Genomic DNA, 25,944 nt, shown 5'->3' with positions numbered 1-25,944 from the left:
GTCTAGTAGAGCTATCCCACTGGACACAAGACATCAACGTCTAGTAGAGCTATCCCACTGGACACAAGACATCAACGTCTAGTAGAGCTATCCCACTGGACACAAGACATCAGACCAACGTCTAGTAGAGCTATCCCACTGGACACAAGACATCAACGTCTAGTATAGCTATCCCACTGGACACAAGACATCAGGTCAACGTCTAGTAGAGCTATCCCACTGGACACAAGACATCAACGTCTAGTAGAGCTATCCCACTGGACACAAGACATCAACGTCTAGTAGAGCTATCCCACTGGACACAAGACATCAGGTCAACGTCTAGTAGAGCTATCCCACTGGACACAAGACATCAACGTCTAGTAGAGCTATCCCACTGGACACAAGACATCAACGTCTAGTAGAGCTATCCCACTGGACACAAGACATCAGGTCAACGTCTAGTAGAGCTATCCCACTGGACACAAGACATCAACGTCTAGTAGAGCTATCCCACTGGACACAAGACATCAACGTCTAGTAGAGCTATCCCACTGGACACAAGACATCAACGTCTAGTAGAACTATCCCACTGGACACAAGACATTAGACCAACGCCTAGTAGAGCTATCCCACTGGACACAAGACATCAACGTCTAGTAGAGCTATCCCACTGGACACAAGACATCAGCGTCTAGTAGAGCTATCCCACTGGACACAAGACATCAACGTCTAGTAGAGCTATCCCACTGGACACAAGACATCAACGTCTAGTAGAGCTATCCCACTGGACACAAGACATCAGGTCAACGTCTAGTAGAGCTATCCCACTGGACACAAGACATCAACGTCTAGTAGAGCTATCCCACTGGACACAAGACATCAGGTCAACGTCTAGTAGAGCTATCCCACTGGACACAAGACATCAACGTCTAGTAGAGCTATCCCACTGGACACAAGACATCAACGTCTAGTAGAGCTATCCCACTGGACACAAGACATCAACGTCTAGTAGAGCTATCCCACTGGACACAAGACATCAACGTCTAGTAGAGCTATCCCACTGGACACAAGACATCAACGTCTAGTAGAGCTATCCCACTGGACACAAGACATCAGGTCAACGTCTAGTTGTTTACATCAGATTGGGTTGTCAACTAACGTGAATTCAATGTGAAATCAACAGTAAATGTCTCCATGTCATTGGATATTAAGTTAAAAGGTAAGTGAACAAAAACAGGAAATGACCTTCCTGTACGTTGACCACTTTTTGCAAATCCAATGACTTTTCAACCTTGATTCAACGTCATCACATATTTTTTTTTGGGGGGGGGGGTTGAAATGACCTGGAAACTTTATAAAATAATGACCTGCCGTATATTTGCAATTGAAAATGATTTGAAATCCAACGGAAACTCATGACAGTTTCTGTAAAGCATTATAATTCTAACGCGGAAGAGGAAGTTTCTCCCATATGGTTTGCTACCACTTCACTTATATTGAAGTGAACTCTGGCTTTGTGAGACGTTACTGTAGTACGAGCACTTTGTATTCTGAGATCAGAGAGAGAGAGCAGCGGCAGCAAAGTGCCGAGGAGAACAAGTAAACATGAAATATAGATGAGTATGCCCTGATTTTGATGAGCTTTCTGGTAAGTATTTCAGTCACAGACAGTTAAGGGCTGTGCTGCCTGTTTTTGTTGGGGAGTGGCTCTTTCATTGGCTGCCTGGAACGAGTCAAGATGAGCAGACTCCCTCCGGCTTCACCTTTCCCCTGGCCTCTCTGGTTTTGGGGCCAGCACATTTCCATTTCAAAATTATCCCTGCCTTAAGTAAGACCCTGTCTAAAGTAGCATTATATAATCATACGTTCCTAAATGTAGTGAGACGTATTTAAGTGGAGCCATCCCAGAAGTCAATGTGTCTCTGCCCCAGATGAATACCGTCCAAACGTCCTCAGCTGAATGAAGGAGAGAAGTCCAGAGAGACAGAGAGCTCTGGCCTGCTGGTTTAGAAACAGATATGATGAGGTCCAAATTACTATGTCTCCGTAGCCATGGTGGGAGGCTCTCAAGTGGGAGTGAGAGGAGAGACTAGAGAGGGAGAGGGAGAGGGAGAGAGAGAGAGAGAGAGAGAGAGAGAGAGAGAGAGAGAGAGAGAGAGAGAGAGAGAGAGAGAGAGAGACTGGTTGGGGCACAGGGGGCCACTGTTCCTATTCTTCTTCTCTCTATTGTGAGGTGGAATGAGTCTGGTGCGGTGGGGTGATGTGCGGGCCCAGGTCCCTGTGCTCTGATCACCTGGTGAAGAGAGAGAGAGAGAGCAAGAGGGAGAGTAAACGGAGAGAGAGAGACAGGGAGAGAGTAAAGGGAGGGAGAGAGAGAAATAGAAAAAAGAGAGGGAGGGAGAGAGAGGGAGAGAGAGAGAGAGAGAGATAGAGAGAGACAGAGCGAGAGAGAGAGAGTAAACGGAGAGAGAGAGAGGGAGAGAGTAAAGGGAGGGAGAGAGAGAAATAGAAAAAAGGGAGGGACGGAGAGAGAGGGAGAGAGAGAGAGAGAGAGAAAGAGAGAGCTGTGCAACGCGGCTTAAATCCTGATAAAGTCATTATGCCTGTCCAGGGAGGACCAGGGAGAGACAGGGACATGCTCCTTCGGCCCTGTAGTGGCCCCGCGGAGGCCCCATCCGGGAGCTCAGGCCCTCTCCATCCCCTCAGAGGGCTCTCCTCTATCTCCTGCATGCTTGTCTTGACTACATGATCCCACTGTTGGGACACAGGAGGCTTTTGAGGAGAGAATGACTGAGGCCAGAATATATACTACTCCAAATGTAGTCCACACCTCTGACTGCTTACACAGCTAGATCGCAATGACATGGATGTCCAGTGAATTCACTTGGAGCTTATGAAGTGGACTGATTTGAATATCTAAGAGATGGGAAGCGAGTCTTGAACAGGTTGACAGGAGTCCTTCATCTTTCCGAGTCTTCATAGCCTGTCCCTGGTCTTTGTTTGTTATGCAAAGTTACTGACTAGTCAGTCGAGTCAGTCGAGACACTTTCCTTTACTTTGTCTCTGTCTCTGTCCCAAACACACCTTCCTGCCCTGCTCTTCTACCTCAGGGAGCTCATGTCCACGTCGGCATAACGGTGGCCCAGAAAGATAATGCAGACAGTACCTAAAGTCTTCCTCTATTCTTCCAATAAAGCGATAATGTAGACTGTACATTGTGTCTTCCTATCTTTTTCCCCATGAAGAGATAATGTAGACTGTACCTTGTGTCTTCCTCTCTTCTTCCCCACGAAGAGATAATGTAGACTGTACATTGTGTCTTCCTATCTTTTTCCCCATGAAGAGATAATGTAGACTGTACCTTGTGTCTTCCTATCTTTTTCCCCATGAAGAGATAATGTAGACTGTACCTTGTGTCTTCCTATCTTTTTCCCCATGAAGAGATAATGTAGACTGTACCTTGTGTCTTCCTATCTTTTTCCCCATGAAGAGATATTGTAGACTGTACCTTGTGTCTTCCTATCTTTTTCCCCATGAAGAGATAATGTAGACTGTACCGTGTGTCTTCCCCATGAAGAGACAATGCAGACTGTACATTGTGTCTTCCCCATGAAGAGATAATGTAGACTGTATCTTGTGGCAGTTCAACACGGGGACAGCCAGCTGGCCAGGGCTTAATGGGTTGATTTCCCTGGTATCATTCCAACAAGCCCTGTTGGAATGAAACCAGGGAAATCTACCCATCAAGCCCTGTTGGAATGAAACCATGGACATCTACCCATCAAGCCCTGCTGGAATGAAACCAGGGAAATCTACCCATCAAGCCCTGTTGGAATGAAACCATGGACATCTACCCATCAAGCCCTGTTGGAATGAAACCAGGGAAATCTATCCATCAAGCCCTGTTGGAATGAAACCATGGACATCTACCCATCAAGCCCTGTTGGAATGAAACCATGGAAATCTACCCATCAAGCCCTGTTGGAATGAAACCATGGAAATCTACCCATCAAGCCCTGTTGGAATGAAACCATGGACATCTACCCATCAATGGAATGAAACTAATAAATGGGCTCTGCCCGATCACAGCCCTGTTGGAACTACAGATCACAAAATGGCCGACCCATACAAGTCCCAGAAGCAAGGTGAACCCACAGAAGGTGGAGCCGACACACAGATAAAGGGTCTTACCTGTTGGCGTTTGGACCTGGACCTACTACCCATCAAGCCCTGTTGGAATGAAACCATGCGGAGAGACAAACACACAGGTACTGTCCGGTTCGAAAGAACTCTCATTCTGGGGTAATTTGGTGACAGTTTCCCACTTAATTTGTGACAAATGCTCATAACCTTGAAGAGGTTTGCCACACCATCAAGCCCTGTTGGAATGAAACCATGGACATCTACCCATCAAGCCCTGTTGGAATGAAACCATGGACATCTACCCATCAAGCCCTGTTGGAATGAAACCATGGAAATCTACCCATCAAGCCCTGTTGGAATGAAACCAGGGAAATCTACCCATCAAGCCCTGTTGGAATGAAACCAGGGACATCTACCCATCAAGCCCTGTTGGAATGAAACCAGGGAAATCTACCCATCAAGCCCTGTTGGAATGAAACCATGGACATCTACCCATCAAGCCCTGTTGGAATGAAACCATGGACATCTACCCATCAAGCCCTGTTGGAATGAAACCAGGGAAATTAATCCTCAACAGGGCTTTGACCACTCATATCAGAGATTTTCACATCAGATATTTTTCAGAGCTGATCTGATTGGTCAAAAGACCAATTAGTGAATAAAATAGAATTGGTCTGCCTGTGTAAACACAGCCAAAGTGGGGCCATCGTGGACTTTGAGGGAGGCCTAAATATAAAAAGCAAGTTAAACCACAGGCCCCAACTGCACAGTTTGGGCTGACCTGTATCATCAGAGCAGACCAGCAGTGGGGGACTCTGCCTGCACCCCCTGCCTCCTCTCCTCCACGCCTCCCTCTGCCTCCTCCTGCCTCCCTCGACCTCCCCTGTCCTTCCTCCGGTCCTGCGTAGGCAGCTTTTGATCAAGCCCGGACTCCGGCTGCTCCACCATAGCAGCAGGACTGAGGTGTAAAACTGTGAGGAGGGCAGGTCCATTTCAATCCTACCCTGGCGTCAGCAGAACTTCAAAGCCAGGACACACTACTGACTTCCCTGTTTAATTAGATACTTAGAGGCTGGGATAATATAACTCTGCTTAAGAGGAGAGATTGTCAGTGGAGAGGGGGGGGGGGGGGGCTGGGGTGAGAGCGGGGGGTATGCCTGTGTACGAATGTTGATGCTGGGGTGGTAGCAGGGAGGGGGTCGACAAATACGCTGTGCATGTGATCATTACCCCCCCCCCCCTCCCTCCCCCCAAATAAATGGGATTAGTAAAAAGTAGTGCTGATGACAAGATAGATTTAGGAAACTAATTAGGAAGTCGTTTCATTTCCTGACGGGCTGGGTGGTGTTCTGCATGCGAGTCCTACATGGACCTGGGTCCCAAATGGCACCCTATTCCCATTTATAGTGCACTACTTTTGACCAGGGGACTATAGGGGTCCATAGGTGGTCTGGTCAGAAGTAGTGCACTATAAAGGGAATAGGGTGCCATTTGGGACATGTTCCTGATCTGAGGATGGAATCACACCGGCGCGCCGCGGCTTCATTTCACCAAATGAAACAGGCAGGAAGTCGCTCACGCCGTTCCTCTGGCTGAGAAGAAAGAGGAAGTTAGTTCAACTATTTCCAAATGGATTGGAGTTTCTGCTAATAAACCGAGTCTCTGATCAGGGAATGATGAGCTGTTTCCATTTCAATAGAAGCATGAAGAGCACAAAGCAAAATGAGACAAATTCCCATTTTAATTAATTTTTTTATATATATTTTTTGTCTAAACCAATTTAGTATTTGTACACATTTACTGACAGAGTATTTCTTGTGTTTCATGTTACTTTATCTTGGCTACATGGCACCTTCAATGTGTTTTCTTCTTCTTCTGTTTGCAGTAAGTGTTTCAAAGAGAACTTACTCTGTGATACACTTCTTTAACATATCATTATTTACTGTATTGTGTTGTAATGTTCACTTTGTTTGATCATCTGTGAACAACGTGATATATAGACTGGTACCTACCTTTTAATAGTACGGGCGGCAGGTACCCTAGTGGTTAGAGCGTTGGACTAGTATCCGGCAGGTAGCCTAGTGGTTAGAGCGTTGGACTAGTAACCGGCAGGTAGCCTAGTGGTTAGAGCGGACTAGAAACCGAAAGGTTGCAAGATCAAATCCCGGAGCTGACAAGGTAAATATGTTGTTTTGCACCTGAACAAGTTAACCCACTGTTCCTAGGCTGTCATTGAAAATAGGAAATTGTTCTTAACTGACTTGCCTAGTTAAATAAAGGTATAGAAACAAAACCTGTTTTTTTGGGGGGGCCACTTGAAGACAATTCAAGTCAGTAAGGCAGCATTTACACAGGCAGCCCAATTCTAATCCTTTGCCACTAATTGGTATTTTGATAAATCAGATCTTTAGCCAATAATAGTGCAAAAGATCATTGGTATAACATCTAAAATCTGCTCTAAACAAATAAATAGGACTGAGTCTCACCTAAACATATTTATCTTTCTACATTTGGTAGTAATATAACAGGACTAAGTCTCACCTAAACACATTTACCCTTCTACATTTGGTAGTAATATAACAGGACTGAGTCTCACCTAAACACATTTATCCTTCTACATTTGGTAGTAATATAACAGGACTGAGTCTCACCTAAACACATGTATCCTTCTACATTTGGTTGGTAGTAATATAACAGGACTGAGTCTCACCTAAACACATGTATCCTTCTACATTTGGTAGTAATATAACAGGACTGAGTCTCACCTAAACACATTTATCCTCCTACATTTGGTAGTAATATAACAGGACTGAGTCTCACCTAAACACATTTATCCTTCTACATTTGGTAGTAATATAACAGGACTGAGTCTCACCTAAACACATTTATCCTTCTACATTTGGTAGGAATATAACAGGACTGAGTCTCACCTAAACACATTTATCCTTCTACATTTGGTTGGTAGTAATATAACAGGACTGAGTCTCACCTTGGCTAGCCTTCTTTAATAAACCTGGATAATCAGATTGCCATATTGCCTCTCCTACCTGTCTATTGACTATAGACAAAGGGATCCCTCTATGTACAGAATGGAAGCATGGACCATCCTCAGAGCATAGTGAAGTATTGATCATCAATGCAGTGTGTGATATGGAGAAGGTTTCAGTCATGGAACACCTCATTCATTCAGTAAGAGGTGAGGGGTCTCCGTCCTCAGTTCCCTGGCAGCACAGACACTGAAGGGAAGTCAGCGAGAGGGGGCAGGGGGAACTCAGCGAGAGGGGACAGGGGGAACATAAAACTCAAATAGAAATATACAAAAACTGCATGTATATAATGTATATATTAATTGTCCATTGTTAATCTTTGACTCTTTCTGTATCTGAGTGAAATTCAAGGTGCTCTAGTACTCCATGGTGTCTTCTTTGCATCTTGGCATAGTTCTGTTATAATCTCCACCCGGCACAGCCAGAAGAGGACTGGCCACCCCTCATAGCCTGGTTCCTCTCTAGGTTTCTTCCTAGGTTTTGGCCTTTCTAGGGAGTTTTTCCTAGCCACCGTGCTTCTACACCTGCATTCTAGCTGTTTGGGGTTTTAGGCTGGGTTTCTGTACAGCACTTCGAGATATTATCTGATGTACGAAGGGCTATATAAAATAAAATTGATTGATTGAACTGAGCGAGAGGGGACAGGGGGAACTCAGCGAGAGGGGACAGGGGGAACTCAGCGAGAGGCGACAGGGGGAACTCAGCGAGAGGCGACAGGGGGAACTCAGCGAGAGGGGACAGGGGGAACTCAGCGAGAGGCGACAGGGGGAACTCAGCGAGAGGGGACAGGGGGAACTCGGCAAGAGGGGACAGGGGGAACTCGGCAAGAGGGGACAGGGGGAACTCAGCGAGAGGGGACAGGGGGAACTCAGCGAGAGGGGACAGGGGGAACTCAGCGAGAGGGGGCAGGGGGAACTCGGCAAGAGGTGACAGGGGGAACTCAGCGAGAGGGGATAGGGGGAACTCAGCGAGAGGGGACAGGGGGAACTCAGCGAGAGGGGACAGGTGGAACTCAGCGAGAGGAGACAGGGGGAACTCAGCGAGAGGGGATAGGGGAACTCGGCGAGAGGGGGCAGGGGGAACTCGGCGAGAGGGGACAGGGGGAACTCGGCGAGAGGGGACAGGGGGAACTCAGCGAGAGAGGAAAAGGGGAACTCAGCGAGAGGGAAAAGGGGAACTCAGCGAGAGGGGATAGGGGAACTCGGCGAGAGGGGGCAGGGGGAACTCGGCGAGAGGGGACAGGGGGAACTCGGCGAGAGGGGACAGGGGGAACTCGGCGAGAGGGGACAGGGGGAACTCGGCGAGAGGGGACAGGGGGAACTCGGCGAGAGGGGACAGGGGGAACTCACCGAGAGGGGGCAGGGGGAACTCGGCGAGAGGGGACAGGGGGAACTCAGCGAGAGGGGAATAGGGGGAACTCAGCGAGAGGGGAGCAGGGGGAACTCAGCGAGAGGGGACAGGGGGAACTCAGCGAGAGGGGACAGGGGGAACTCAGCGAGAGGGGAATAGGGGGAACTCAGCGAGAGGGAGCAGGGGGAACTCAGCGAGAGGGGACAGGGGGAACTCAGCGAGAGGGGACAGGGGGAACTCAGCGAGAGGGGGCAGGGGGAACTCGGCAAGAGGGGACAGGGGGAACTCGGCAAGAGGGGACAGGGGGAACTCGGCGAGAGGGGACAGGGGGAACTCGGCGAGAGGGGACAGGGGGAACTCGGCGAGAGGGGACAGGGGGAACTCGGCGAGAGGGGACAGGGGGAACTCAGCGAGAGGGGACAGGGGGAACTCAGCGAGAGGGGAATAGGGGGAACTCAGCGAGAGGGAGCAGGGGGAACTCAGCGAGAGGGGACAGGGGGAACTCAGCGAGAGGGGACAGGGGGAACTCAGCGAGAGGGGGCAGGGGGAACTCGGCAAGAGGGGACAGGGGGAACTCGGCAAGAGGGGACAGGGGGAACTCGGCGAGAGGGGACAGGGGGAACTCGGCGAGAGGGGACAGGGGGAACTCGGCGAGAGGGGACAGGGGGAACTCGGCGAGAGGGGACAGGGGGAACTCGGCGAGAGGGGACAGGGGGAACTCGGCGAGAGGGGACAGGGGGAACTCGGCGAGAGGGGACAGGGGGAACTCGGCGAGAGGGGAATAGGGGGAACTCAGCGAGAGGGAGCAGGGGGAACTCAGCGAGAGGGGGCAGGGGGAACTCGGCGAGAGGGGGCAGGGGGAACTCGTCGAGAGGGGCCAGGGGGAACTCAGCGAGAGGAGACAGGGGGAACTCAGCGAGAGGGGACAGGGGGAACTCAGCGAGAGGGGCCAGGGGGAACTCAGCGAGAGGGGAATAGGGGGAACTCAGCGAGAGGGGACAGGGGGAACTCAGCGAGAGGGGACAGGGGGAACTCAGCGAGAGGGGAATAGGGGGAACTCAGCGAGAAGGTGCAGGGGGAACTCGGCGAGAGGGGGCAGGGGGAACTCGGCGAGAGGGTAATAGGGGAACTCAGCGAGAGGGGATAGGGGGAACTCAGCGAGAGGGGCCGGGGGGAACTCAGCGAGAGGGGACGGGGGGAACTCAGCGAGAGGGGACGGGGGGAACTCAGCGAGAGGGGAATAGGGGGAACTCAGCGAGAAGGTGCAGGGGGAACTCGGCGAGAGGGGGCAGGGGGAACTCGGCGAGAGGGTAATAGGGGAACTCAGCGAGAGGGGGCAGGGGGAACTCAGCGAGAGGGGGCAGGGGGAACTCAGCGAGAGGGGCCAGGGGGAACTCTGCGAGAGGGGATAGGGGGAACTCAGCGAGAGGGAACAGGGGGAACTCAGCGAGAGGGGCCGGGGGGAACTCAGCGAGAGGGGACGGGGGGAACTCAGCGAGAGGGGACGGGGGGAACTCAGCGAGAGGGGACGGGGGGAACTCAGCGAGAGGGGACGGGGGGAACTCAGCGAGAGGGGACAGGGGGAACTCAGCGAGAGGTGACAGGGGGAACTCAGCGAGAGGGGGCAGGGGGAACTCAGCGAGAGGGGAATAGGGGAACTCAGCGAGAGGGGAATAGGGGAACTCAACGAGAGGGGAATAGGGGGAACTCAGTGAGAGGGGGCAGGGGGAACTCAGCGAGAGGGGAATAGGGGAACTCAGCGAGACGTGGCAGGGTGAACTCGGCGAGAGGGGATAGGGTGAACTCAGCGAGAGGGGATAGGGGGAACTCAGCGAGAGGGGAATAGGGGAACTCAGCGAGAGGGGAATAGGGGAACTCAGCGAGACGTGGCAGGGTGAACTCGGCGAGAGGGGCCAGTGGAACTCAGCGAGAGGGGGCAGGGGGAACTCAGCGAGAGGGGGATAGGGGAACTCAGCGAGACGTGGCAGGGTGAACTCGGCGAGAGGGGCCAGGGGAACTCAGCGAGAGGGGCCAGGGGGAACTCGGCGAGAGGGTGCAGGGGGAACTCAGCGAGAGGGGACAGGGGGAACACAGCGAGAGGGGGCAGGGTGAACTCAGCGAGAGGGGCCAGGGGAACTCAGCGAGAGGGGCCAGGGGAACTCAGCAAGAGGGGGCAGGGGGAACTCAGCGAGAGGGGCCAGGGGGTGTAGTCCTGCCGGAGCCCACCACTGCTACATCTGTATGAGCCATGGTTTAAACAACATACAGCCTGCTCTACACTGTAGTCTCCTCTTCAATTCACTCAAACAGTAGTCAGCCTTCTCACATCAGTCAACAAGGTCTAAATGCACATTCCCATGAAACCGAGTGAGATCACAGGGTTGGCATGCCGATGCAGCTTGGACGTTTCACCCATAAAACGTGAGGTATTATCATTCACGATTGACAGTAATGATAGTCTATTTTGAAATGAGGTTGGCCTTATTTGGTGTTTGAGGGTGTTAAAAATAGAGACATTTATTTGGTGTTTGAGGGTGTTAAAAATAGAGACATTTATTTGGTGTTTGAGACATTAAGTGTGGGCATAGTCAGACGTTGTGATTGGACGATGCAATTTACGCACATTAAAATTATGTTATTCAATAGGCTACCTGTCTGTAGAAACTTTGATTGAGAAATTAAACATCGCACTTCAGCACAGGAGAGGGGTGCTGGTTGTTAATCTATGGCTTAAGTAGAACATCAGAAGAGGAGAGAGGAGAGGAGAGGAGGAGAGAGGAGGAGGAGAGGAGAGGAGGAGAGAGGAGGAGAGGTGCTGGTTGTTAATCTATGGCTTAAGTAGAACATCAGAAGAGGAGAGAGGAGAGGAGAGGAGGAGAGAGGAGGAGAGGAGGAGGAGGGAGGAGGTGGAGAGAGGAGGAGAGGAGGAGGAGGGAGAAGGAGGAGGAGGGAGAAGGAGGAGAGGGGGAGAGAGGAGGAGAGGAGGAGGAGGAGAGGAGAGGAGGAGGAGGAGGAGAGGAGAGGAGGAGAGAGGAGGAGAGAGGAGGAGAGGAGGAGGAGGGAGGAGGAGGAGGAGGGAGGAGGAGGAGGAGGGAGGAGGGAGGAGGAGGAGAGGATAGGAGGAAGAGTGGATGAGAGGATAGGAGGAGAGGAGGGAGAGAGGAGGAGAGGAGGAAAAGAGGAGGAGTGTAGGAGAAGAGAAAATAAGATACTGGAGGACCAGACCCACAGGTCAGGGGAGCATCTCTGATCTGAAGCCCTAACATCACCACTTGACCTGGGCATCAGAAGAACACCCTCCTCCATGAGGGCTGTGTACCTCTAACGGTCTACAACAGGAAGGGCTTATTAAAGAGGCCTAACGGCTGATTGTTTCAGATAACGCCTCTACAGTCCAGGGGCTCTCGCTGCGAGCGTGTAGACTGTCTTGCTGCAGCTATGCTGTAATATCCACTTCATTAATTTGTTCTACGACAAATGCCAAATCCCACCGAGATGTTTTGTCTGACTTCTGGAACAGGTGTATACTCATTTACTCCTATTGGACAGGAGAGCCCAGCGTCTGCGACTGTGAAGAAAGCAACAACGTCTAACTCAGAGTCAGACAAAACAACATTTAATCCTAATCGGATTCTAGCACAGTATAGTTTAAATCCCCCCTATCGTACTAACCAGTTCTCACATCAGAGAGTTAGTACTGCAGAGAGACTGGCATTTCCTTTGTCAAGCCTCTTGTAATGTTTTCAGAGAACCACACTGTAAAAAAAACACGGGACGGGTCGTTCATCTGAAGATGCCTTTCTGATTGGTACGTTCCAGAATGATGCTTTGGGTTCGTTCAACCTATTCTATTCAATTTGTCGGACATTAAATAATGAATATGACAGAGCATCATTTAAATCTTTAAATGTAAGCTGCTGAATTGCGTTCAACACCTCATGTGCACCTCATTGATATAATTGCTTCTAATCCAATTGAAGTAATGTGGGGATGTAATTCCAAAGTGAAAATGTACTTGGTACAACATGAAGAAATCGGTTGTATGTATATACAGTGGGGAGAACAAGTATTTTATACACTGCCGATTTTGCAGGTTTTCCTACTTACAAAGCATGAAGAGGTCTGTAATTTTTATCATAGGTACACTTCAACTGTGAGAGACGGAATCTAAAACAAAAATCCAGAAAAACACATTGTATGATTTTTAAGTAATTATTTTGCATTTTATTGCATGACATAAGTATTTGATCACCTACCAACCAGTAAGAATTCTGGCTCTGTTGTCAGGTCAGTAGAATAATGTAGAGTAGTTTAGAGTTGTCAGGTAATCAGTCAGTAGAATAATGTAGAGTAGTTTAGAGTTGTCAGGTAATCAGTCAGTAGAATAATGTAGAGTAGTTTAGAGTTGTCAGGTCAGTAGAATAATGTAGAGTAGTTTAGAGTTGTCAGGTAGTCAGTTAGTAGAATAATGTAGAGTAGTTTAGAGTTGTCAGGTAATCATCAGTAGAATAATGTAGAGTAGTTTAGAGTTGTCAGGTAATCATCAGTAGAATAATGTAGAGTAGTTTAGAGTTGTCAGGTAATCAGTCAGTAGAATAATGAATAATGTAGAGTAGTTTAGAGTTGTCAAGTCAGTAGAATAATGTAGAGTAGTTTAGAGTTGTCAGGTAATCAGTCAGTGGAATAATGAATAATGTAGAGTAGTTTAGAGTTGTCAAGTCAGTAGAATAATGTAGAGTAGTTTAGAGTTGTCAGGTAATCAGTCAGTAGAATAATGTAGAGTAGTTTAGAGTTGTCAGGTAATCATCAGTAGAATAATGTAGAGTAGTTTAGAGTTGTCAGGTAATCAGTCAGTGGAATAATGAATAATGTAGAGTAGTTTAGAGTTGTCAAGTCAGTAGAATAATGTAGAGTAGTTTAGAGTTGTCAGGTAATCAGTCAGTAGAATAATGTAGAGTAGTTTAGAGTTGTCAGGTAATCAGTCAGTAGAATAATGTAGAGTAGTTTAGAGTTGTCAGGTAGTCAGTTAGTAGAATAATGTAGAGTAGTTTAGAGTTGTCAGGTAATCATCAGTAGAATAATGTAGAGTAGTTTAGAGTTGTCAGGTAATCAGTCAGTAGAATAATGAATAATGTAGAGTAGTTTAGAGTTGTCAGGTAATCAGTCAGTAGAATAATGTAGAGTAGTTTAGAGTTGTCAGGTAATCAGTCAGTAGAATAATGAATAATGTAGAGTAGTTTAGAGTTGTCAGGTAATCAGTCAGTAGAATAATGAATAATGTAGAGTAGTTTAGAGTTGTCAGGTAATCAGTCAGTAGAATAATGAATAATGTAGAGTAGTTTAGAGTTGTCAGGTAATCAGTCAGTAGAATAATGAATAATGTAGAGTAGTTTAGAGTTGTCAGGTAATCATCAGTAGAATAATGTAGAGTAGTTTAGAGTTGTCAGGTCAGTAGAATAATGTAGAGTAGTTTAGAGTTGTCAGGTCAGTAGAATAATGTAGAGTAGTTTAGAGTTGTCAGGTCAGTAGAATAATGTAGAGTAGTTTAGAGTTGTCAGGTCAGTAGAATAATGTAGAGTAGTTTAGAGTTGTCAGGTAATCAGTCAGTGGAATAATGTAGAGTAGTTTAGAGTTGTCAGGTAATCAGTCAGTAGAATAATGTAGAGTAGTTTAGAGTTGTCAGGTAATCAGTCAGTAGAATAATGTAGAGTCGTTTAGAGTTGTCAGGTATTCATCAGTAGAATAATGTAGAGTAGTTTAGAGTTGTCAAGTCAGTAGAATAATGTAGAGTAGTTTAGAGTTGTCAGGTAATCAGTCAGTAGAATAATGTAGAGTAGTTTAGAGTTATCAGGTAATCAGTCAGTAGAATAATGTAGAGTAGTTTAGAGTTGTCAGGTAGTCAGTTAGTAGAATAATGTAGAGTAGTTTAGAGTTGTCAGGTAATCAGTCAGTAGAATAATGAATAATGTAGAGTAGTTTAGAGTTGTCAGGTAATCATCAGGATTGCCTCTCATTGATTGTTTAACACTCGTACGTTGCCCCAAAAAATCAAATTTTCATTTCCACTTTCGTGGTTTCCCACCTCAAAATAACAAGACATAACCGATTGAAATTCAGTTCCTCCTTTTCTTAAAAATGTAAATTTTTTTCCAAAATTCTTCAAAATGCTTCTTCTTCTTCAGAAAGTGTAGTCGTGTCCGCTGTTGGGTTCTTGTACAGAGAGTGTATATATGGCCTATGAGTGCTGCTGGTCAATCAAGTACTTTATCCTCCTGAGGGGGAGGAAATGAATTGAAAATGTCTGGGAAAAAAAATCTTAGTTCCACGAGGACATTTTAGAGAAAAAAGGTGGAATGGGTCCGAAACAGGAACCCTATTCCCTACATCGTGCACTACTTTTAACCAGATCATTTTGGACCCTGGTTCAAATATAGTGCACTATTTAGGGAATAGGGTGTCATTTGGGACGTAGGCGTGGACTCAAGGTCAGCAAAGTGCTAAATGCTGTTTTTGCCTCTCTCCAATCCCAGGGTACCCCTGTTCATACCCCCCTACTGATTAGGAGCGAGTGGAGTTGACTACTTTTAAGATAACTCGCAGAGGGCCGACCCCCCTATTGCCTCGGCTGTTAGCCTCATAAAAACGCACGTGTACGGCCGGGTCGGTTGAGTGAGAGCACATTTCTCTACTCTGCTTCCTCAAGAATAAAGATGTCCGATATTTGATCAGGAGGAGGAGGGCGTGGCCTGTGCCCCGGGTACGTTGTGCTCCAAACTGCTAAGCATTGTAAAATGAGACTGAGCGGAAAATCTCTCTCCCAGAGGCCCTTGCAGCGCACTGTAACATCTTAGTGCAAACCAAATCAGGGTACAGTAAATGTCGGAGCATACCTCCATTTAAACGATGTATTGCTGCTTTCGCCATTTAAGGATTTTTACTCTAAATCGCCAGGAGAATACTTGTTTTTCCCCTCTTTCTCTTTCCTCCCACTCCTCCCGTTCTCTCACTCTGTCTTGAAAAAACACAAAGCGTGTTGGAAGGGATGCTGCCCTTTTTCTTCAGGAGGTTAAAATCTTTTATATCATCTGTTTGTAGATGTATAACATGGTAATTCTTACCCTAGTCTTTCTTGTTACACAGTTTTTCACCAGCTGTAAGACTGAGGAAATCACAAAGCAATAACCTTGACTTCTGAGTGTGCCACAAAAGGGTCGTCTATCTTTTTTTTAGGTATTTCTCAAGTTATTCAGGACTAAAGAATGTACATACTAATTTCATAATTTGAATAATATATTATTCTGGAGTTCTGAACTATTTCATGGAATATGATATTATTCAAATATAAAAATTAGTAAATTGATTTATGAATACATTGTTTACAATTGTTATTACAGAATTTATCTTCAGACCAAAAAATTATATTTATAAACTAAATTCAGTATAAAACATGCTCTTGTATTAGTATATTATGCCAAACCGGTCTCCAGGAAATGATGTCATCAGAAAAGAAGAGGCTGGATCTGACTTAAAGAACACTTCCATTGTACTGTACAAGTTCAGCTCATTAGGAATTCATGTTTTCCCACAATGTCTGTGTCAAGGTCCCAGTTTAATCGTGCTGTATGGTCTGTTGTACTAGTCTCCTTTTAGTCGGTTGTGAAATTTAGTGAAATTGTGAGTAGGCGTGTATGATGTATGACATTGTTTGGATATCTGCTCTCATTGGTTATGGCACATTGATCCCCATTCAAAGCAGGTTCTGTTTTAACATGGATTTCAATGGAAAACCAATGTTATAGGGTTTTACTATACTGTCTATCTACTGTGGTGTCTGATGGTCTAATCTGATTACTGTGGTGTCTGATGGTCTAATCTGATTACTGTGGTGTCTGATGGTCTAATCTGATTACTGTGGTGTCTGATGGTCTAATCTGATTGCCGTGGTGTCTGGTGGTCTAATCTGACTACTGTGGTGTCTGATGCTCTAATCTGATTACTGTGGTGTCTGATGATATAATCTGACTACTGTGGTGTCTGATGGTCTAATCTGACTACTGTGGTGTCTGATGATATAATCTGACTACTGTGGTGTCTGATGGTCTAATCTGACTAGCAGTAGTCTGATTATCTATGGGAAGATCTGTGTGGTCTTTAATCTGCAACAGCCTCTCTCTCTACAATAGCCTTCAGTTATTCTCTCAGCCTCCTCTCCTCTGTGTGGTCTTTAATCTGCAACAGCCTCTCTCTCTACAATAGCCTTCAGTTATTCTCTCAGCCTCCTCTCCTCTGTGTGGTCTTTAATCTGCAACAGTCTCTCTCTCTACAATAGCCTTCAGTTATTCTCTCAGCCTCCTCTCTGTGGGGTCTTTAATCTGCAACAGTCTCTCCCTCTACAATAGCCTTCAGCTATTCTCTCAGCCTCCTCTCCTCTGTGTGGTCTTTAATCTGCAACAGTCTCTCTCTCTACAATAGTCTTCAGTTATTCTCTCAGCCTCCTCTCCTCTGTGTGGTCTTTAATCTGCAACAGTCTCTCCCTCTACAATAGCCTTCAGTTATTCTCTCAGCCTCCTCTCCTCTGTGTGGTCTTTAATCTGCATCAGCCTCTCTCTCTACAATAGCCTTCAGCTATTCTCTCAGCCTCCTCTCCTCTGTGTGGTCTTTAATCTGCAACAGTCTCTCTCTCTACAATAGCCTTCAGTTATTCTCTCAGCCTCCTCTCTGTATGGTCTTTAATCTGCAACAGCCTCTCTCTCTACAATAGCCTTCAGTTATTCTCTCAGCCTCCTCTCCTCTGTGTGGTCTTTAATCTGCAACAGCCTCTCTCTCTACAATAGCCTTCAGTTATTCTCTCAGCCTCCTCTCCTCTTTGTGGCCCCAACATTTCTTTCGATTCAATATTTCATTACGGACCTCTGGAGATTATAGTGCAATATGTAAAGAAATCCATAGATCTAAATAAAACAATTAAAACCACAACGAAGCACACATGCCCTCCAATCATAAATCAGACTAACACATTTCAGTGTTTCTATGGTGGGATTCTGAAAGATGAGACTGTTAATGAGATATCGAGAACAGTTCTGAGTTTAGTGAAAATACATTGAGGTTTTAATTTAACAAAAATGAATCTAATTATTTGTTGGCTTTTGTCAGCTATATCATTTTTATACATCAGTTACATTTGAGATAAATGCTGATCCATGGAAAACATCCTCACCACATAGTACTCATACGGTATACAGTATATTCATATTTTCAGATCATGCTACAGTTATGAAGTGCCTCAACATCTAGGACAACATACCGTACCCGTATAAGAAATATCAGCATTGGCAAAATTTCATTTCCTTCCTTAGTTATTCCAGATACGTCTCGACGAGAAAAGTTCAAAGGTCAAACAGTCTATAATCTATTCGTAATGATCTATTTATGTTCGGGGTTCACCTTGGGTATCATGATGTCATCGCCCTACTACCTGGGAATCACGTTTTAATGGCGGGGTCACGACCTCGTGGTTGTCTGGTTTCTCTCAGCCTTGACCAACACTGCTGCCTGGTTATGTGAATGATCCCTGGTGAATAGGTTAATACGACGCATCTCTTTTAATAATGATGAGATTCTTTCACTTATAATGCCAGCAGAGTCTATATACATATATATATATATTTGGTTAAATAAAGGTTAAATAAAATAAATACAAATAAAAATCTATACACGTCGAGGCTTTTTAAGTCTGATTTTTAAGGTCGTGCTTCATGGTGGTTTATTTGGGTCTGTTTCTTGAAGTGAGATGAGAAGGAGTTGGATAATAATGAACAGACAGAGGAAAGTGCTTGAGGACAGTAGGACGTACAGCTCATAACTGACGGAGGACAGTGCTTGAGGACAGTAGAACGTACAGCTCATAACTGACGGAGGACAGTGCTTGAGGACAGTAGGACGTACAGCTCATAACTGACGGAGGAAAGTGCTTGAGGACAGTAGGACGTACAGCTCATAACTGACGGAGGAAAGTGCTTGAGGACAGTAGGACGTACAGCTCATAACTGACGGAGGAAAGTGCTTGAGGACAGTAGGACGTACAGCTCATAACTGACGGAGGAAAGTGCTTGAGGACAGTAGTACGTACAGCTCATTACTGACGGAGGAAAGTGCTTGAGGACAGCAGAACGTACAGCTCATAACTGACGTAGGAAAGTGCTTGAGGACAGTAGGACGTACAGCTCATAACTGACGGAGGAAAGTGCTTGAGGACAGGAGGACGTACAGCTCATAACTGACGGAGGACAGTGCTTGAAGACAGTAGGACGTACAGCTCATAACTGACGGAGGACAGTGCTTGAGGACAGTAGGACGTACAGCTCATAACTGACGGAGGAAAGTGCTTGAGGACAGTAGGACGTACAGCTCATAACTGACGGAGGAAAGTGCTTGAGGACAGTAGGACGTACAGCTCATAACTGACGGAGGAAAGTGCTTGAGGACAGTAGGACGTACAGCTCATAACTGACGGAGGACAGTGCTTGAGGACAGTAGGACGTACAGCTCATAACTGACGGAGGACAGTGCTTGAGGACAGTAGGACGTACAGCTCATAACTGACGGAGGAAAGTGCTTGAGGACAGTAGGACGTACAGCTCATAACTGACGGAGGAAAGTGCTTGAGGACAGTAGGACGTACAGCTCATAACTGACGGAGGAAAGTGCTTGAGGACAGTAGTACGTACAGCTCATTACTGACGGAGGAAAGTGCTTGAGGACAGTAGGACGTACAGCTCATAACTGATGGAGGAAAGTGCTTGAGGACAGCAGAACGTACAGCTCATAACTGACGGAGGACAGTGCTTGAGGACAGTAGGACGTACAGCTCATAACTGACGGAGGACAGTGCTTGAGGACAGTAGGACGTACAGCTCATAACTGACGGAGGAAAGTGCTTGAGGACAGTAGGACGTACAGCTCATAACTGACGGAGGAAAGTGCTTGAGGACAGAAGTACGTACAGCTCATAACTGACGGAGAAAAGTGCTTGAGGACAGTAGGACGTACAGCTCATAACTGACGGAGGAAAGTGCTTGAGGACAGTAGGAAGTACAGCTCATAACTGACGGAGGAAAGTGCTTGAGGACAGTAGTACGTACAGCTCATAACTGACGGAGGAAAGTGCTTGAGGACAGCAGAACGTACAGCTCATAACTGACGGAGGAAAGTGCTTGAGAACAGTAGGACGTACAGCTCATAACTGACGGAGGACAGTGCTTGAGGACAGTAGGACGTACAGCTCATAACTGACGGAGGACAGTGCTTGAGGAGAGTAGGACGTACAGCTCATAACTGACGGAGGAAAGTGCTTGAGGACAGTAGGACGTACAGCTCATAACTGACGGAGGAAAGTGCTTGAGGACAGTAGGACGTACAGCTCATAACTTACGGAGGAAAGTGCTTGAGGACAGTAGGACGTACAGCTCATAACTGACGGAGGAAAGTGCTTGAGGACAGTAGGACGTACAGCTCATAACTGACGGAGGACAGTGCTTGAGGACAGTAGGACGTACAGCTCATAACTGACGGAGGACAGTGATTGAGGACAGTAGGACGTACAGCTCATAACTGACGGAGGAAAGTGCTTGAGGACAGTAGGACGTCCAGCTCATAACTGACGGAGGACAGTGCTTGAGGACAGTAGGACGTACAGCTCATAACTGACGGAGGACAGTGCTTGAGGACAGTAGGACGTACAGCTCATAACTGACGGAGGAAAGTGCTTGAGGACAGTAGGACGTACAGCTCATAACTGACGGAGGAAAGTGCTTGAGGACAGTAGGACTAACAGCTCATAACTGACGGAGGAAAGTGCTTGAGGACAGTAGGACGTACAGGTCATAACTGACGGAGGACAGTGCTTGAGAACAGTAGGACGTCCAGCTCATAACTGACGGAGGAAAGTGCTTGAGGACAGTAGGACGTACAGCTCATAACTGACGGAGGAAAGTGCTTGAGGACAGTAGGACGTACAGCTCATAACTGACGGAGGACAGTGCTTGAGGACAGTAGGACGTACAGCTCATAACTGACGGAGGACAGTGCTTGAGGACAGTAGGACGTACAGCTCATAACTGACGGAGGAAAGTGCTTGAAGACAGTAGGACGTACAGCTCATAAGTGACGGAGGACAGTGCTTGAAGACAGTAGGACGTACAGCTCATAACTGACGGAGGACAGTGCTTGAGGACAGTAGGACGTACAGCTCATAACTGACGGAGGACAGTGCTTGAAGACAGTAGGACGTACAGCTCATAACTGACGGAGGACAGTGCTTGAGGACAGTAGGACGTACAGCTCATAACTGACGGAGGACAGTGCTTGAGGACAGTAGGACGTACAGCTCATAACTGACGGAGGAAAGTGCTTGAGGACAGTAGGACGTACAGCTCATAACTGACGGAGGACAGTGCTTGAGGACAGTAGGACGTACAGCTCATAACTGACGGAGGACAGTGCTTGAGGACAGTAGGACGTACAGCTCATAACTGACGGAGGACAGTGCTTGAGGACAGTAGGACTAACAGCTCATAACTGACGGAGGACAGTGCTTGAGGACAGTAGGACGTACAGCTCATAACTGACAGAGGACAGTGCTTGAGGACAGTAGGACGTACAGCTCATAACTGACGGAGGACAGTGCTTGAGGACAGTAGGACGTACAGCTCATAACTGACGGAGGACAGTGCTTGAGGACAGTAGGACGTCCAGCTCATAACTGACGCAGGACAGTGCTTGAGGACAGTAGGACGAACAGCTCATAACTGACGCAGGACAGTGCTTGAGGACAGTAGGACGTACATCTCAGTGGACTTCCTGAAACAAAGGCGCTGATAACCCAGCCTGTGCATGGATCCTCCTTTCAAAGGCATGAAGAAAAAGTAATAATGTTATGTCTCATATTTAACGACGGACACAAAAAAATACAACTATCAATGGAGTTGGTTGGTTTGAGGTTGAACTCACTGAGGGCTTGATTGTCTTTGTGGCGGCGTGATTTTTCTAAACAATCCATTTGTTTTCTCCGTGTTGAGTTTTTTTTTAGACGGCTTGCTTTTCATTTTTTATGTCTTTTTTTTTCTTCTTCTTCATTTTGTGAAAACTGTGAAGTCTCCCCTGATGCAGTATGATTGGTGTGGGACTCTGAGTCTTTTCCACTTAATCTAGGATTCTCAGCAGCAAATCCAACTGCTGATTAATGTGGATTACACTGTTTGCCCCAGTAGTATTAACTCAAAGTTAAATTGTCTTAAATGGAAAAATTTGTTTCATCCTGTTAAACGCTGTACTGAAGTTTCACTGGCTGGTCGTGTTGCTCTCACTATTAGAACTTGTACTTGTATCAGGTGACCATGACGGATATAATTGATTGTTTTTTTCAGAGCGTGAATTAAATGTCATTTAACGGTCTCTCTTGAATAAAACCCTATGGATGATTCTGTTCAACAAAGGAAGAAATGTTTGGTGTTTATGTGACTGTGCCTCGCTGGAAAATGACATCCAACAGAGAATCATTAACGTAGACAGTGTTACCCATTTTATTCTGTTCTCCCTGAACTCTATCAAAGCCAGGGTGGAGGAGGAGGAAGAACGGCTCAAATGATTGGCGGTGTGGTTTGGTTTTCATTTAATAAACACATTCTTAATAAAAAAATACATTCTGTTCCTATCATCTATCTATGATACAAAACACATTCTGCTCCTATCATCTATCAATGATACAAAACACATTCTGCTCCTATCATCTATCTATGATACAAAACACATTCTAATCCTATCATCTATCAATGATACAAAACACATTCTGTTTCTATCATCTACCTATGATACAAAACACATTCTGCTCCTATCATCTATCATCTATCAACGATACAAAACACATTCTGTTCCTATCATCTACCAACGAAACAAAACACATTCTGCTCCTATCATCTATCATCTATCAACGATACAAAACACATTCTGTTCCTATCATCTATCAATGATACAAAACACATTCTGTTCCTATCATCTATCATCTATCAACGATACAAAACACATTCTGTTCCTATCATCTATCAACGATACAAAACACATTCTGTTCCTATCATCTATCATCTACCAACGATACAAAACACATTCTGTTCCTATCATCTATCAACGATACAAAACACATTCTGCTCCTATCATCTATCAACGATACAAAACACATTCTGTTCCTATCATCTATCAACGATACAAAACACATTCTGCTCCTATCATCTATCAACGATACAAAACACATTCTGCTCCTATCATCTATCTATGATACAAAACACATTCTGCTCCCATCATCTATCTATGATACAAAACACATTCTGCTCCCATCATCTATCTATGATACAAAACACATTCTGCTCCTATCATCTATCTATGATACAAAACACATTCTGCTCCTATCATCTATCATCTATCAACGATACAAAACACATTCTGCTCCTATCATCTATCAACGATACAAAACACATTCTAATCCTATCATCTATCAATGATACAAAACACATTCTGTTTCTATCATCTACCTATGATACAAAACACATTCTGCTCCTATCATCTACCAACGAAACAAAACACATTCTGCTCCTATCATCTACCAACGATACAAAACACATTCTGTTCCTATCATCTATCATCTATCAACGATACAAAACACATTCTGTTCCTATCATCTATCAATGATACAAAACACATTCTGTTTCTATCATCTACCTATGATACAAAACACATTCTGCTCCTATCATCTACCAACGAAACAAAACACATTCTGCTCCTATCATCTACCAACGATACAAAACACATTCTGCTCCTATCATCTATCAACGATACAAAACACATTCTGTTCCTATCATCTATCAACGATACAAAACACATTCTGTTCCTATCTTCTATCAATGATACAAAACACATTCTGCTCCTATCATCTATCTACGATACAAAACACATTCTGCTCCTATCATCTATCTATGATACAAAACACATTCTAATCCTATCATCTATCATCTACCAACGATACAAAACACATTCTGTTCCTATCATCTATCTATGATACAAAACACATTCTGTTCCTATCATCTATCTATGATACAAAACACATTCTGCTCCTATCATCTATCAATGATACAAAACACATTCTGCTCCTATCATCTATCATCTATCAATGATAGAAAACACATTCTGTTCCTATAATCTATCTATGATACAAAATACATTCTGCTCCTATCATCTATCAATGATAGAAAACACATTCTGCTCCTATCATCTATCAATGATACAAAACACATTCTGTTCCTATCATCTATCTATGATACAAAACACATTCTGCTCCTATCATCTATCTATGATACAAAACACATTCTGTTCCTATCATCTATCTATGATACAAAACACATTCTGCTCCTATCATCTATCTATGATACAAAACACATTCTGCTCCTATCATCTATCATCTACCACTGATACAAAACACATTCTGTTCCTATCATCTATCTATGATACAAAACACATTCTGCTCCTATCATCTATCATCTACCAACGATACAAAACACATTCTGTTCCTATCATCTATCTATGATACAAAACACATTCTGCTCCTATCATCTATCTATGATACAAAACACTTTCTGCTCCTATCATCTATCATCTACCAACGATACAAAACACATTCTGTTCCTATCATCTATCTATGATGCAAAACACATTCTGCTCCTATCATCTATCAACGATACAAAACACATTCTGCTCTAATCATCTACCAACGAAACAAAACACATTCTGCTCCTATCATCTACCAACGATACAAAACACATTCTGTTCCTATCATCTATCATCTATCAACGATACAAAACACATTCTGTTCCTATCATCTATCAATGATACAAAACACATTCTGCTCCTATCATCTATCAACGATACAAAACACATTCTGCTCCTATCATCTACCAACGAAACAAAACACATTCTGCTCCTATCATCTACCAACGATACAAAACACATTCTGTTCCTATCATCTATCATCTATCAACGATACAAAACACATTCTGTTCCTGTCATCTATCTATGATACAAAACACATTCTGCTCCTATCATCTATCAACGATACAAAACACATTCTGCTCCTATCATCTATCAATGATACAAAACACATTCTGTTCCTATCATCTATCTATGATACAACACACATTCTGCTCCTATCATCTATCAATGATACAAAACACATTATGTTCCTATCATCTATCAATGATACAAAACACATTCTGCTCCTATCATCTATCTATGATACAAAACACATTCTGCTCCTATCATCTATCATCTACCAACGATACAAAACACATTCTGCTCCTATCATCTATCTATGATACAAAACACATTCTGCTCCTATCATCTATCATCTACCAACGATACAAAACACATTCTGTTCCTATCATCTATCTATGATACAAAACACATTCTGCTCCTATCATCTATCAACGATACAAAACACATTCTGCTCCTATCATCTATCAATGATACAAAACACATTCTGTTCCTATCATCTATCTATGATACAAAACACATTCTCATCCTATCATCTATCAATGATACAAAACACATTCTGCTCCTATCATCTATCAACGATACAAAACATATTCTAATCCTATCATCTATGAATGATACAAAACACATTCTGTTTCTATCATCTACCTATGATACAAAATTCAGTCTGTTCCTATCATCTACCAATGATACAAAATTTGATGTGATTTCCAGATTGAAATATAATGAGAGAGACACACTTAAAGAAGGAGGTATTATAGAAGACATGGCTCTACCTCCTCCTACCCCCTCCACCTGAAACCCTTTATCATGGCTCTACCTCCTCCTCCTACCCCCTCCACCTGAAACCCTTTATCATGGCTCTACCTCCTCCTCCTACCCCCTCCACCTGAAACCCTTTATCATGGCTCTACCTCCTCCTCCTACCCCCTCCACCTGAAACCCTTTATCATGGCTCTACCTCCTCCTACCCCCTCCACCTGAAACCCTTTATCATGGCTCTACCTCCTCCTCCTACCCCCTCCACCTGAAACCCTTTATCATGGCTCTACCTCCTCCTCCTACCCCCTCCACCTGAAACCCTTTATCATGGCCCTACCTCCTCCTCCTACCCCCTCCACCTGAAACCCTTTATCATGGCTCTACCTCCTCCTCCTACCCCCTCCACCTGAAACCCTTTATCATGGCTCTACCTCCTCATCCTACCCCCTCCACCTGAAACCCTTTATCATGGCTCTACCTCCTCCTCCTACCCCCTCCACCTGAAACCCTTTATCATGGCTCTACCTCCTCCTCCTACCCCCTCCACCTGAAACCCTTTATCATGGCT

The sequence above is a fragment of the Salvelinus fontinalis genome, chromosome 37 (assembly GCF_029448725.1).
Source record: "Salvelinus fontinalis isolate EN_2023a chromosome 37, ASM2944872v1, whole genome shotgun sequence".
Classification (NCBI taxonomy): domain Eukaryota; kingdom Metazoa; phylum Chordata; class Actinopteri; order Salmoniformes; family Salmonidae; genus Salvelinus; species Salvelinus fontinalis.
The sequence above is the reverse complement of the archived record's forward strand: the minus strand, read 5'-3'. Positions refer to the sequence as shown.